Below are 13,233 nucleotides of genomic sequence, written 5' to 3' on the forward strand. Positions count from 1 at the left end.
TCCCCCCCCCCCGCGCGTGCTACGTGTTGGAAATATGCCCTAGAGGCAATAATAAAATGGTTATTATTGTATTTCCTTGTTCATGATAAATTGTCTATTATTCATGCTATAATTGTATTGACCGGAAACCGCAATACATGTGTGAATACATAGACCACAACATGTCCCTAGTGAGCCTCTAGTTGACTAGCTCGCTGATCAACAGATGGTCATGGTTTCCTGACCATGGACATTGGATGTCATTGATAACGGGATCACATCATTAGGAGAATGATGTGATGGACAAGACCCAATCCTAAGCATAGCACAAGATCGTGTAGTTCGTTTGCTAAAAGCTTTTCTAATGACAAGTATCATTTCCTTAGACCATGAGATTGTGCAACTCCCGGATACCGTAGGAATGCTTTGGGTGTGCCAAACGTCACAACGCAATTGGGTGGCTATAAAGGTGCACTATGGGTATCTCTGAAAGTGTCTGTTGGGTTGGCACGAATCGAGACTGAGATTTGTCACTCCGTGAGACGGAGAGGTATCTCTGGGCCCACTCGGTAATGCATCATCATAATGAGCTCAATGTGACCAAGTAGTTAGTCACGGGATCATGCGTTACAGAACGAGTAAAGTGTCTTGCCGGTAACGAGATTGAACGAGGTATTGGGATACCGACGACCGAATCTCGGGCAAGTAACATACCGATTGACAAAGGGAATTGCATACAGGATTGCTTGAATCCTTGACATCGTGGTTCATCCGATGAGATAATCGTGGAACATGTGGGAGCCAACATGGGTATCCAGATCCCGCTGTTGGTTATTGACCAGAGAACGTCTCGGTCATGTCTGCATGGTTCCCGAACCCGTACACACTTAAGGTTCGGTGATGCTAGAGTTGTTATGGGAAATAGTATGTGGTTATCGAAGGTTGTTCGGAGTCGCGGATGAGATCCCAGACATGACGAGGAGCTCCGGAATGGTCTAGAGGTGAAGATCGGTATATTGGACGAAGGGTATTGGAGTCCGGAATTGTTCTGGGAGTACCAGGTGATGACCAGCGTGTCCGAAAGGGGTTTCGGAGGCCCCGGCAAGCATTGGGGGGCCTTATGGGCCAAGGGGAGAGGGCACATCAGCCCACTAAGGGGCTGAGCGCCCCTCCCACCCCATCTCACGTAACCAGGAGATGTGAGGGCGCCACCCCTAGGGCAGCCGCCCCTCCCGGCTTGGGGGGCAAGTTTCCTAGGGGGTGGGGGCGCCAAAACCCATCTACGGTTTCCCCTATGGCTGCCGCCCCTCCCCTAGGGAACCCTAGGGCGCCTCCCCCTCCTTCCTTCCCCCTATATATAGTGAGGGAGAGAGAGGGCAGCCGCACCCTTCCCCTGGCGCAGCCCTCTCCCTTCTCCAACACCTCTTCCTCCTCCGTAGTGCTTGGCGTAGCCCTGCCGGAGAACCACGAGCTCCACCACCACCACGCCATCGTGCTGCCGGAGCTCTCCCTCAACTTATCCTCTCCCCTTGCTGGATCAAGAAGGAGGAGACGTCTCCGGCCTGTACGTGTGTTGAACGCGGAGGCGCCGTCCATTCGGTGCTTAGATCGGAATCAACCGCGATCTGAATCGCTACGAGTATGACTCCTTCATCCGTGTTCTTGTAACGCTTCCGCTTAGCGATCTTCAAAGGTATGAAGATGCTCATCCTCTCCCTCTCTTGTTGCTAGAATCTCCATAGATTGATCTTGGTGTTGCATAGAAAATTTTGAATTTCTGCTACGTTCCCCAACAGTGGCATCATGAGCTAGGTCTTTTGCGTAGATTCTATGCATGAGTAGAACACAAATTGTTGTGGGCGTTGATTTTGTTCAATATTCTTACCGTTACTAGTCCTATCTTGTTTCGACGGTATTGTGGGATGAAGCGCCCGGACCGACCTTACACGTACACTTATGTGAGACAGGTTCCACCGACTGACATGCACTTGTTGCATAAAGGTGACTAGCGGGTGCCAGTCTCTCCCACTTTAGTTGGATCGGATTCGATGAAACGGGTCCTTATGAATGGTAGATAGCAATTGACATATCACGTTGTGGCTTTTGCGTAGGTAAGAAACGTTCTTGCTAGAAACCCATAGCAGCCACGTAAAACATGCAAACAACAATTAGAGGACGTCTAACTTGTTTTTGCAGGGTATGCTATGTGATGTGATATGGCCAAAAGAATGTGATGAATGATATGTGATGTACGAGATTGATCATGTTCTTGTAATAGGAATCACGACTTGCATGTCGATGAGTATGACAACTGGTAGGAGCCATAGGAGTTGTCATAATTTATTGTATGACCTGCGTGTCATTGAACAACGGCATGTAATTACTTTACTTTATTGCTAAACCGTTAGTCATAGTAGTAGAAGTAATAGTTGGCGAGACAACTTCATGGAGACACGATGATGGAGATCATGGAGTCATGCCCGTGACGATGATGATCATGGAGCCCCGAAGATGGAGATCAAAAGGAGCAAAATGTGTTGGAAATATGCCCTAGAGGCAATAATAAATTAGTTATTATTATATTTCCTTGTTCATGATAATCGTTTATTATCCATGCTATAATTGTATTGATAGGAAACTCAGATACATGTGTGGATACATAAACAACACCATGTCCCTAGTAAGCCTCTAGTTGACTAGCTCGTTGATCAACAGATGGTTACAGTTTCCTGACCATGGACATTGGATGTCATTGATAACGGGATCACATCATTTGGAGAATGATGTGATGGACAAGACCCAATCCTAAGCCTAGCACAAAGATCGTAGTTCGTATGCTAAAACTTTTCTAATGTCAAGTATCATTTCCTTAGACCATGAGATTGTGCAACTCCCGGATACCGTAGGAATGCTTTGGGTGCACCAAACGTCACAACGTAACTGGGTGGCTATAAAGGTGCACTACGGGTATCTCCCAAAGTGTCTGTTGGGTTGGCACGAATCGAGACTGGGATTTGTCACTACGTGTAAACGGAGAGGTATCTTTGAGCCCACTCGATAGGACATCATCATAATGTGCACAATGTGACCAAGGGGTTGATCACAGGATGATGTGTTACGGAACGAGTAAAGAGACTGGTCGGTAACGAGATTGAACAAGGTATCGGGATACCGACGATCGAATCTCGGGCAAGTACAATACCGCTAGACAATGGGAATTGTATACGGGATTGATCGAATCCTCGACATTGTGGTTCATCCGATGAGATCATCGTGGAACATGTGGGAGCGAACATGGGTATCCAGATCCCGCTGTTGGTTATTGACCGGAGAACGTCTCGGTCATGTCTGCATGGTTCCCGAACCCGTAGGGTCTACACACTTAAGGTTCGATGACGCTAGGGTTATAAAGGAAGTTTGCATGTGGTTACCGAATGTTGTTCGGAGTCCCGGATGAGATCCCGGACGTCACGAGGAGTTCCGGAATGGTCCGGAGGTAAAGATTTATATATGGGAAGTCTTGTTTTGGTCACCGGAAAAGTTTCAGGTTTTATCGTTAACGTACCGGGACCACCGGGAGGGTCCCGGGGGTCCACCAAGTGGGGCCACCATCCCCGGAGGGCTGCATGGGCCAAGTGTGGGAGGGGACCAGCCCCAGGTGGGCTGGTGCGCCCCCACAAGGGCCCAAGGCGCCTAGGGTTTGGGGAGGGGACGCCTATTGGGGAACGTAGCAGAAATTCAAAATTTTCCTACGAGTCACCAAGATCTATCTATGGAGAAACCAACATCGAGGGGAAGGAGAGTGCATCTACGTACCCTTGTAGATCGCTAAGCGGAAGCATTCAAGAGAACGGGGTTGAAGGAGTCGTACTCGTCGTGATCCAAATCACCGGAGATCCTAGTGCCGAACGGACGGCACCTCCGCGTTCAACACACGTACAGCCCGGTGACGTCTCCTCCTTCTTGATCCAGCAAGGGGAGAGGAGAAGTTGAGGGAGAGCTCCGGCAGCACTACAACGTGGTGGTGGAGCTTGCAGTTCTCCGGCAGGGCTTCGCCAAGCACTACGGAGGACGAGGAGGTGTTGGGGAGGGAGAGGGCTGCGCCAGGGGCAAGGGTGAAGCTCCCATGCGCCTCCCCACTATATATAGGGGTGGAGGGGGCTGGTTTCTTGCCCCCCAAGTCCATTGGGGCATTGGCAAAGGTGGGAGGAAAGAAATTACATCATTTCCTTCCCCACCGATTGTTATCCCCCCTTTTTAGGGATCTTGATCTTATCCCTTCGGGATATGATCTTATTCCTTCTAAGGGGGGATCTTGGTGCACCTTGACCAGGGGTGTGGGGCCTTGCCCCCACTACCCACGTTCATGTGGGTCCCCCCATGCAGGTGGGCCCCACTCCGGAACCTTCTAGAACCTTCCCGCTACAATACCGAAAAATCCCGAACATTTTCCGGTGGCCAAAATAGGACTTCCCATATATAAATATTTACCTCCGGACTATTCCGGAACTCCTTGTGACATCCGAGATCTCATCCGGGACTCCAAACAACATTCGGTAACTGCACACTAATTCCCATAACAACTCTAGCGTCACCGAACCTTAAGTGTGTAGACCCTACGGGTTCGGGAACCATGCAGACATGACCGAGACAACTCTCCGGCCAATAACCAACAGCGGGATATGGATACCCATGTTGGCTCCCACATGTTCCATGATGATCTCATCGTATGAACCACGATGTCAAGGATTCAATCAATCCCGTATTCAATTCCCTTTGTCTAGCGGTATTGTGCTTGCCCAAGATTCGATCGTCGGTATCCCGATACCTTGTTCAATCTCGTTACCGGCAAGTCTCTTTACTCGTTCCATGACACATCATCCCGTGATCAACCCCTTGGTCACATTGTGCACATTATGATGATGTCCTACCGAGTGGGCCCAGAGATACCTCTCCGTTTACACGGAGTGACAAATCCCAGTCTCGATTCGTGCCAACCCAACAGACACTTTCGGAGATACCTGTAGTGCACCTTTATAGCCACCCAGTTACGTTGTGACGTTTGGTACACCCAAAGCATTCCTATGGTATCCGGGAGTTGCACAATCTCATGGTCTAAGTAAATGATACTTGACATTAGAAAAGCTTTAGCATACGAACTACATGATCTTTGTGCTAGGCTTAGGATTGGGTCTTGTCCATCACATCATTCTCCTAATGATGTGATCCCGTTATCAACGACATCCAATGTCCATGGTCAGGAAACCGTAACCATCTATTGATCAACGAGCTAGTCAACTAGAGGCTTACTAGGGACATGGTGTTGTCTATGTACCCACACATGTATCTGAGTTTCCTATCAATACAATTATAGCATGGATAATAAACGATTATCATGAACAAGGAAATATAATAATAACTAATTTATTATTGCCTCTAGGGCATATTTCCAACAGTCTCCCACTTGCACTAGAGTCAATAATCTAGTTCACATCGCCATGTGATTAACACTCATAGGTCACATCGCCATGTGACCAACATCCAAAGAGTTTACTAGTGTCATTAAACTAGTTCACATCATCATGTGATTAAGACTCAATGAGTTCTGGGGTTTGATCATGTTTTGCTTGTAAGAGAGGTTTTAGTCAACGGGTCTGCAACATTCAGATCCGTATGTACTTCGCAAATCTCTAGGTCATATTGTAAATACTGCTTCCACGCTCCACTTGGAGCTATTCCAAATGGTTGCTCCACTATACGTATCCGGTTTGCTATTCAGAGCCATTCGGATAGGTGTTAAACCTTGCATCGACGTAACCCTTTACGCCGAACTCTTTATCACCTCCATAATCGAGAAACATGTCCTTATTTACTCCAAGGACAATTTTGACCGCTGTCCAATGATCCATTCGTGGATCATTCTTGTACCCCTTGACTAACTCATGGCAAGGCACACTTCCGGTGATGTACACAGCATAGTATACTATAGAGCCTACGTCTGAAGCATAGGGGACGACATTCGTCCTTTCTCTCTCTTCTGCCTTGGTCGAGCTTTAAGTCTTAACTTCATACCTTACATCTCAGGCAAGAACTCCTTCTTTGACTGATCCATCTTGAACACCTTCAAGATCATGTCAAGGTATATGCTCATTTGAAAGTACCATTAAGCGTTTTTGATCTATCCTCATAGATCTCGATGCTCAATGTTTCAAGTAGCCTAATCCAGGTTTTCTATTGAAAAACACCTTTCAAATAACCCTATATGCTTTCCAGAAATTCTACATCATTTCTGATCAACAATATGTCATCAACATATACTCATCAGAAATTCTATAGTGCTCCCACTCACTTCTTTGGAAATACAAGTTTCTCATAAACTTTGTATAAACCTATAAATCCAAAATCTTTGATCATCTTATCAAAGTGCATATTCCAACTCCGAGATTCTTACTCCAGTCCATGGAAGGATCGCTGGAGTTAGCATACCTTTTAGCATCCTTAGGATTGACAAAACCTTTCTGATTGTATCACATACAACCTTTCCTTATGAAGACTAGTAAGGAAACTCGTTTTGAAATCCATCTGCTAGATTTCATAAATGCAGCTAATGCTAACATGATTCCGATGGACTTAAGCATCACTACGGATGAGAAAATCTCATCGTAGTCAACTCCTTGAACTTGTGAAAAACTCTTCGCCACAAGTCGAGCTTCATAGACGGTGACATTACCGTCCACGTCCGTCTTCTTCTTAAAGATCCATTTATCTCAATGGCTTGCCGATCATCGGGCAAGTCCACCAAAGTCCATGCTTTGTTCTGATACATGGATCCTATCTCGGATTTCATGGCTTCTAACCATTTGTAGGAATTTGGGCCCACCATCGCTTCTCCATAGCTCGTAGGTTCATTATTGTCTAGCAACATGACCTTCAAGACAGGATTACTATACCACTCTGAAGTAGTACGCATCCTTGTCACCCTACGAGGTACGGTAGTGACTTGATCCAAAACTTCATGATCACTATCATAAGCTTCTACCTCAATTGTTGTAGGCGCCACAGGAACAACTTCCTGTGCCCTGCTACAAAATTGTTGAAGTGACGGTTCAATAACCTCATCAAGTCTCCACCATCCTCCCACTCAATTCTTTCGAGAGAAACTTTTCCACGAGAAAGGACCCGTTTCTAGAAACAATCACTTTTGCTTCCGGATCTGAATTAGGAGGTATATCCAACCATTTTGGGTATCCTATGAAGATGCATTTATCCGTTTTGGGTTCGAGCTTATCACGATGAAACTTTTTCACATAAGCGTCGCAGCCCCAAACTTTCAAGAAACGACAGGTTAGGTTTCTCTAAACCATAGTTCTCACGGTGTCATCTCAACGGAATTACGTGGTGCCCTATTAAAGTGAGTGCGGTTGTCTCTAATGCCTAACCCATGAACGATAGTGGTAATTCGATAAGAGACATCATGGTACGCACCATATCCAATAGGGTGCAACTATGATGGTTGGACACACCATCACACTATGGTGTTCCAGGCGGTATTAATTGTGAAACAATTTCCACAATGTCCTAATTGCGTGCCAAAGCTCGTAACTCAGATACTCATCTCTATGATCATATCATAGACATTTTATCCTCTTGTCACGATGATCTTCAACTTCACTCTGAAATTACTTGAACCATTCAATAATTCAGACTTGTGTTTCATCAAGTAAATATACTTAGTATCTACTCAAATCATCTGTGAAGTAAGAACATAACGATATCCACTGCGTGCCTCAGCACTCATTGGACTGCACACATCAAAATGTATTACTTCCAACAAGTTGCTTTCTTGTTCCATCTTACTGAAAACGAGGCTTTTCAGTCATCTTGCCCATGTGGTATGATTTGCATATCTCAAGTGATTCAAAATCAAGTGAGTCCAAACGATCCATCTGCATGGAGTTTCTTCATGCGTATACACCAATAGACATGGTTCGCATGTCTCAAACTTTTCAAAAACGAGTGAGTCCAAAGATCCATCAACATGGAGCTTCTTCATGCGTTTTATACCAATATGACTCACATGGTAGTGCCACAAGTAAGTGGTACTATCATTACTACCTTATATCTTTTGGCATGAAAATGTGTATCACTACGATCGAGATTCAATAAACCATTCCTTTAGGTGCAAGACCATTGAAGGTATTATTCAAATAAATAGAGTAACCATTATTCTCCTTAAATGAATAACCGTATTGCGATAGACATAACCCAATCATGTCTATGCTCAACGCAAACACCAAATGACAATTATTCAGGTTTAATACTAATCTTGATGGTAGATGGAGCGTGCGATGTTTGATCACATCAAACTTGGAAACACTTCCAACACATATCATCAGCTCACCTTTAGCTAGTCTCCATTTATTCCGTAGCTCTTTTTATTTCGAGTTACTAACACTTAGCAACCGAACCGGTATCTTAATACCCTGGTGCTACTAGGAGTACTAGTAAAGTACACATTAACATAATGTATATCCAATATACTTCTATCGACCTTGCCAGCCTTCTCATCTACCAAGTATCTAGGGTAATGCTGCTCCAGTGGCTGTTCCCCTTATTACAGAAGCACTTAGTCTCGGGTTTGGGTTCAACCTCGGGTTTCTTCATTAGAGCAGCAGCTGATTTGCTGTTTCATGAAGTATCCCTTCTTGCCCTTGCCCTTCTTGAAACTAGTGGTTTCACCAACCATCAACAACTGATGCTCCTTCTTGATTTCTACTTTCGCGGTGTCAAACATCGCGAATACTTCAAGGATCATCATATCTATCCCTGATATGTTATAGTTCATCATAAAGCTCTAGCAGCTTGGTGGTAATGACTTTGGAGAACCATCACTATCTCATCTGGAAGACCAACTCCCACTCGATTCAAGTGATTGTTGCACTCAGACAATCTGAGCACAAGCTCAATGATTGAGCTTTTCTCCCTTAGTTTGCAGGCTAAGAAAGTCGTCGGAGGTCTTATACCTCTTGACGTGGGCACGAGCCTGAAATCCCAATTTCAGCCCTCGAAACATCTCATATGTTCCGTGATGTTTCGAAATCGTCTTTGGTGCCTCATCTCTAAACCGTTTAACTGAACTATCACGTAGTTATCAAAACGTGTATGTCATATGTTCGCAACATCCACAGACGACATTTGGGGTTCAGCACACTGAGCGGTGCATTAAGGACATAAGCTTTCTACTGTCCGCATAATCGCTACTGTCGACTTTCAACTATATTTTCTCTAGGAACATATCTAAACAGTGGAACTAAAGTGCGAGCTTACGACATAATTTGCAAAGATCTTTTGACTATGTTCAGGATAATTAAGTTCATCTTATGAACTCCCACTTAGATAGACATCCCTCTAGTCATCTAAGTGATTACATGATCCGAGTCAACTAGGCCGTGTCCGATCATCACGTGAGACGGACTAGTCATCATCGGTGAACATCTTCATGTTGATCGTATCTACCATACGACTCATGCTCGACCTTTCGGTCTCTTGTGTTCCGAGGCCATGTCTGTACATGCTAGGCTCGTCAAGTCAACCTAAGTGTTTCGCGTGTGTAAATCTGGCTTACACCCGTTGTATGTGAACGTAAGAATCTATCACACCCGATCATCACGTGGTGCTTCGAAACGACGAACTTTCGCAATGGTGCACAGTTAGGGGGAACACTTTCTTGAAATTTTAATGAGGGATCATCTTATTTACTATCGTCGTTCTAAGCAAATAAGATGCATAAACATGATAAACATCACATGCAATCAAATAGTGACATGATATGGCCAATATAATTTTGCTCCTTTTGATCTCTATCTTCGGGGCTCCATGATCATCATCGTCACCGACATGACACCATGATCTCCATCATCATGATCTCCATCATTGTGTCTTCATGAAGTTGTCTCGCCAACTTATTACTTCTACTACTATGGCTACCGGTTAGCAATAAAGTAAAGTAATTACATGGCATTGTTCAATGACACGCAGGTCATACAATAAATAAAGACAACTCCTATGGCTCCTGCTGGTTGTCATACTCATTGACATGCAAGTCGTGATTCCTATTACAAGAACATGATCAATCTCATACATCACATATCATTCATCACATTCTTCTTGGCCATATCACATCACATAGCATACCCTGCAAAAACAAGTTAGACGTCCTCTAATTGTTGTTTGCATGTTTTACGTGGCTGCTATGGGTTTCTAGCAAGAACGTTTCTTACCTACGCAAAACCACAACGTGATATGACAATTGCTATTTACCCTTCATAAGGACCCTTTTCATCGAATCCGTTCCGACTGAAGTGGGAGAGACTGGCACCCGCTAGCCACCTTATGCACCAAGTGCATGTCAGTCGGTGGAACCTGTCTCATGTAAGTGTACGTGTAAGGTCGGTCCGGGCCGCTTCATCCCACAATACCGTTGAAACAAGATTGGACTAGTAACGGTAAGCATATTGAACAAAATCAACGCCCACAACTATTTTGTGTTCTACTCGTGCAAAGAATCTACGCAATAGACCTAGCTCTGATACCACTGTTGGGGAACGTAGCAGAAATTCAAAATTTTCCTACGAGTCACCAAGATCTATCTATGGAGAAACCAGCATCGAGGGGAAGGAGAGTGCATCTACATACCCTTGTAGATCGCTAAGCGGAAGCGTTCAAGAGAATGGGGTTGAAGGAGTCATACTCGTCGTGATCCAAATCACCGGAGATCCTAGTGCCAAACGGACGGCACCTCCGCGTTCAACACACGTACAGCCCAGTGACGTCTCCTCCTTCTTGATCCAGCAAGGGGAGAGGAGAAGTTGAGGGAGAGCTCCGGCAGCATGACGGCGTGGTGGTGGAGCTTGCAATTCTCCGGCAGGGCTTCGCCAAGCACTACGGAGGACGAGGAGGTGTTGGGGAGGGAGAGGGCTGCGCCAGGGGCAAGGGTGAAGCTCCCATGCGCCTCCCCACTATATATAGGGGTGGAGGGGGCTGGTTTCTTGCCCTCCAAGTCCATTGGGGCATTGGCAAAGGTGGGAGGAAAGAAATTACATCATTTCCTTCCCCACCGATTGTTATCCCCCCTTTTTAGGGATCTTCATCTTATCCCTTCGGGATATGATCTTATTCCTTCTAAGGGGGGATCTTGGTGCGCCTTGACCAGGGGTGTGGGGCCTTGCCCCCACTACCCACGTTCATGTGGGTCCCCCCATGCAGGTGGGCCCCACTCCGGAACCTTCTAGAACCTTCCCGCTACAATACCGAAAAATCCCGAACATTTTCCGGTGGCCAAAATAGGACTTCCCATATATAAATATTTACCTCCGGACTATTCCGGAACTCCTTGTGACGTCCGAGATCTCATCCGGGACTCCGAACAACATTCGGTAACTGCACACTAATTCCCATAACAACTCTAGCGTCACCGAACCTTAAGTGTGTAGACCCTACGGGTTCGGGAACCATGCAGACATGACCGAGACAACTCTCCGGCCAATAACCAACAGCGGGATCTGGATACCCATGTTGGCTCCCACATGTTCCACGATGATCTCATCGTATGAACCACGATGTCGAGGATTCAATCAATCCTGTATTCAATTCCCTTTGTCTAGCGGTATTGTGCTTGCCCAAGATTCGATCGTCGGTATCCCGATACCTTGTTCAATCTCGTTACCGGCAAGTCTCTTTACTCGTTCCGTGACACATCATCCCGTGATCAACCCCTTGGTCACATTGTGCACATTATGATGATGTCCTACCGAGTGGGCCCAGAGATACCTCTCCGTTTACACGGAGTGACAAATCCCAGTCTCGATTCGTGCCAACCCAACAGACACTTTCGGAGATACCTGTAGTGCACCTTTATAGCCACCCAGTTACGTTGTGACATTTGGTACACCTGAAGCATTCCTACGGTATCTGGGAGTTGCACAATCTCATGGTCTAAGGAAATGATACTTGACATTAGAAAAGCTTTAGCATACAAACTACACGATCTTTGTGCTAGGCTTAGGATTGGGTCTTGTCCATCACATCATTCTCCTAATGATGTGATCCCATTATCAACGACATCCAATGTCCATGGTCAGGAAACCGTAACCATCTATTGATCAACGAGCTAGTCAACTAGAGGCTTACTAGGGACATGGTTTTGTCTATGTACCCACACATGTATCTGAGTTTCCTATCAATACAATTATAGCATGGGTAACAAACGATTATCATGAACAAGGAAATATAATAATAACTAATTTATTATTGCCTCTCGGGCATATTTCCAACAGCGCCTCCACCTGACTTGGGGGGCAAGTTTCCCCTCTCCCCCCCTTGGCCGCCCCCTAGATGGGATCTAGGGCTGGCCGCCGCCCCTAGGGGTGGAACCCTAGGTGGGGGCACAGCCCCCCCTCTCCCCCTATATATAGTGGAGGCAAAGGGGCAGCCCAACACACGAAGTTCTTCTCCTGTTGGCGCAGCCCTACCTCTCTTTCTCCTCATATCTCGCGGTGCTTGGCGAAGCCCTGCTGGATCACCATGCTCCTCCACCACCACCATGCCGTTGTGCTGCTGCTGGATGGAGTCTTCCCCAACCTCTCCCTCTCTCCTTGCTGGATCAAGGCATGGGAGACGTCACCGGGCTGTACGTGTGTTGAACGCGGAGGTGCCGTCCATTCGGCACTAGGATCTCCGGTGATTTGGATCACGACGAGTACGACTCCTTCAACCCCGTTCTCTTGAACGCTTCCGCTTAGCGATCTACAAGGGTATGAAGATGCACTCTCCTTCCCCTCATTGCTGGTTTCTCCATAGATAGATCTTGGTGACACGTAGGAAAATTTTGAATTTCTGCTACGTTCCCCAACAGTGGTATCAGAGCTAGGTCTATTGCGTAGATTCTATGCACGAGTAGAACACAAAATAGTTGTGGGCGTTGATTTTGTTCAATATGCTTACCATTACTAGTCCAATCTTGTTTCGACGGTATTGTGGGATGAAGCGGCCCGGACCGACCTTACACGTACACTTACGTGAGACAGGCTCCACCGACTGACATGCACTTGTTGCATAAGGTGGCTAGCGGGTGCCAGTCTCTCCCACTTTAGTCGGATCGGATTCAATGAAAAGGGTCCTTATGAAGGGTAAATAGCAATTGACATATCACGTTGTGGTTTTGCGTACGTAAGAAACGTTCTTGCTAGAAACCCA

This window comes from Triticum dicoccoides, chromosome 5B (assembly GCF_002162155.2).
Source record: "Triticum dicoccoides isolate Atlit2015 ecotype Zavitan chromosome 5B, WEW_v2.0, whole genome shotgun sequence".
NCBI classification, from domain to species: domain Eukaryota; kingdom Viridiplantae; phylum Streptophyta; class Magnoliopsida; order Poales; family Poaceae; genus Triticum; species Triticum dicoccoides.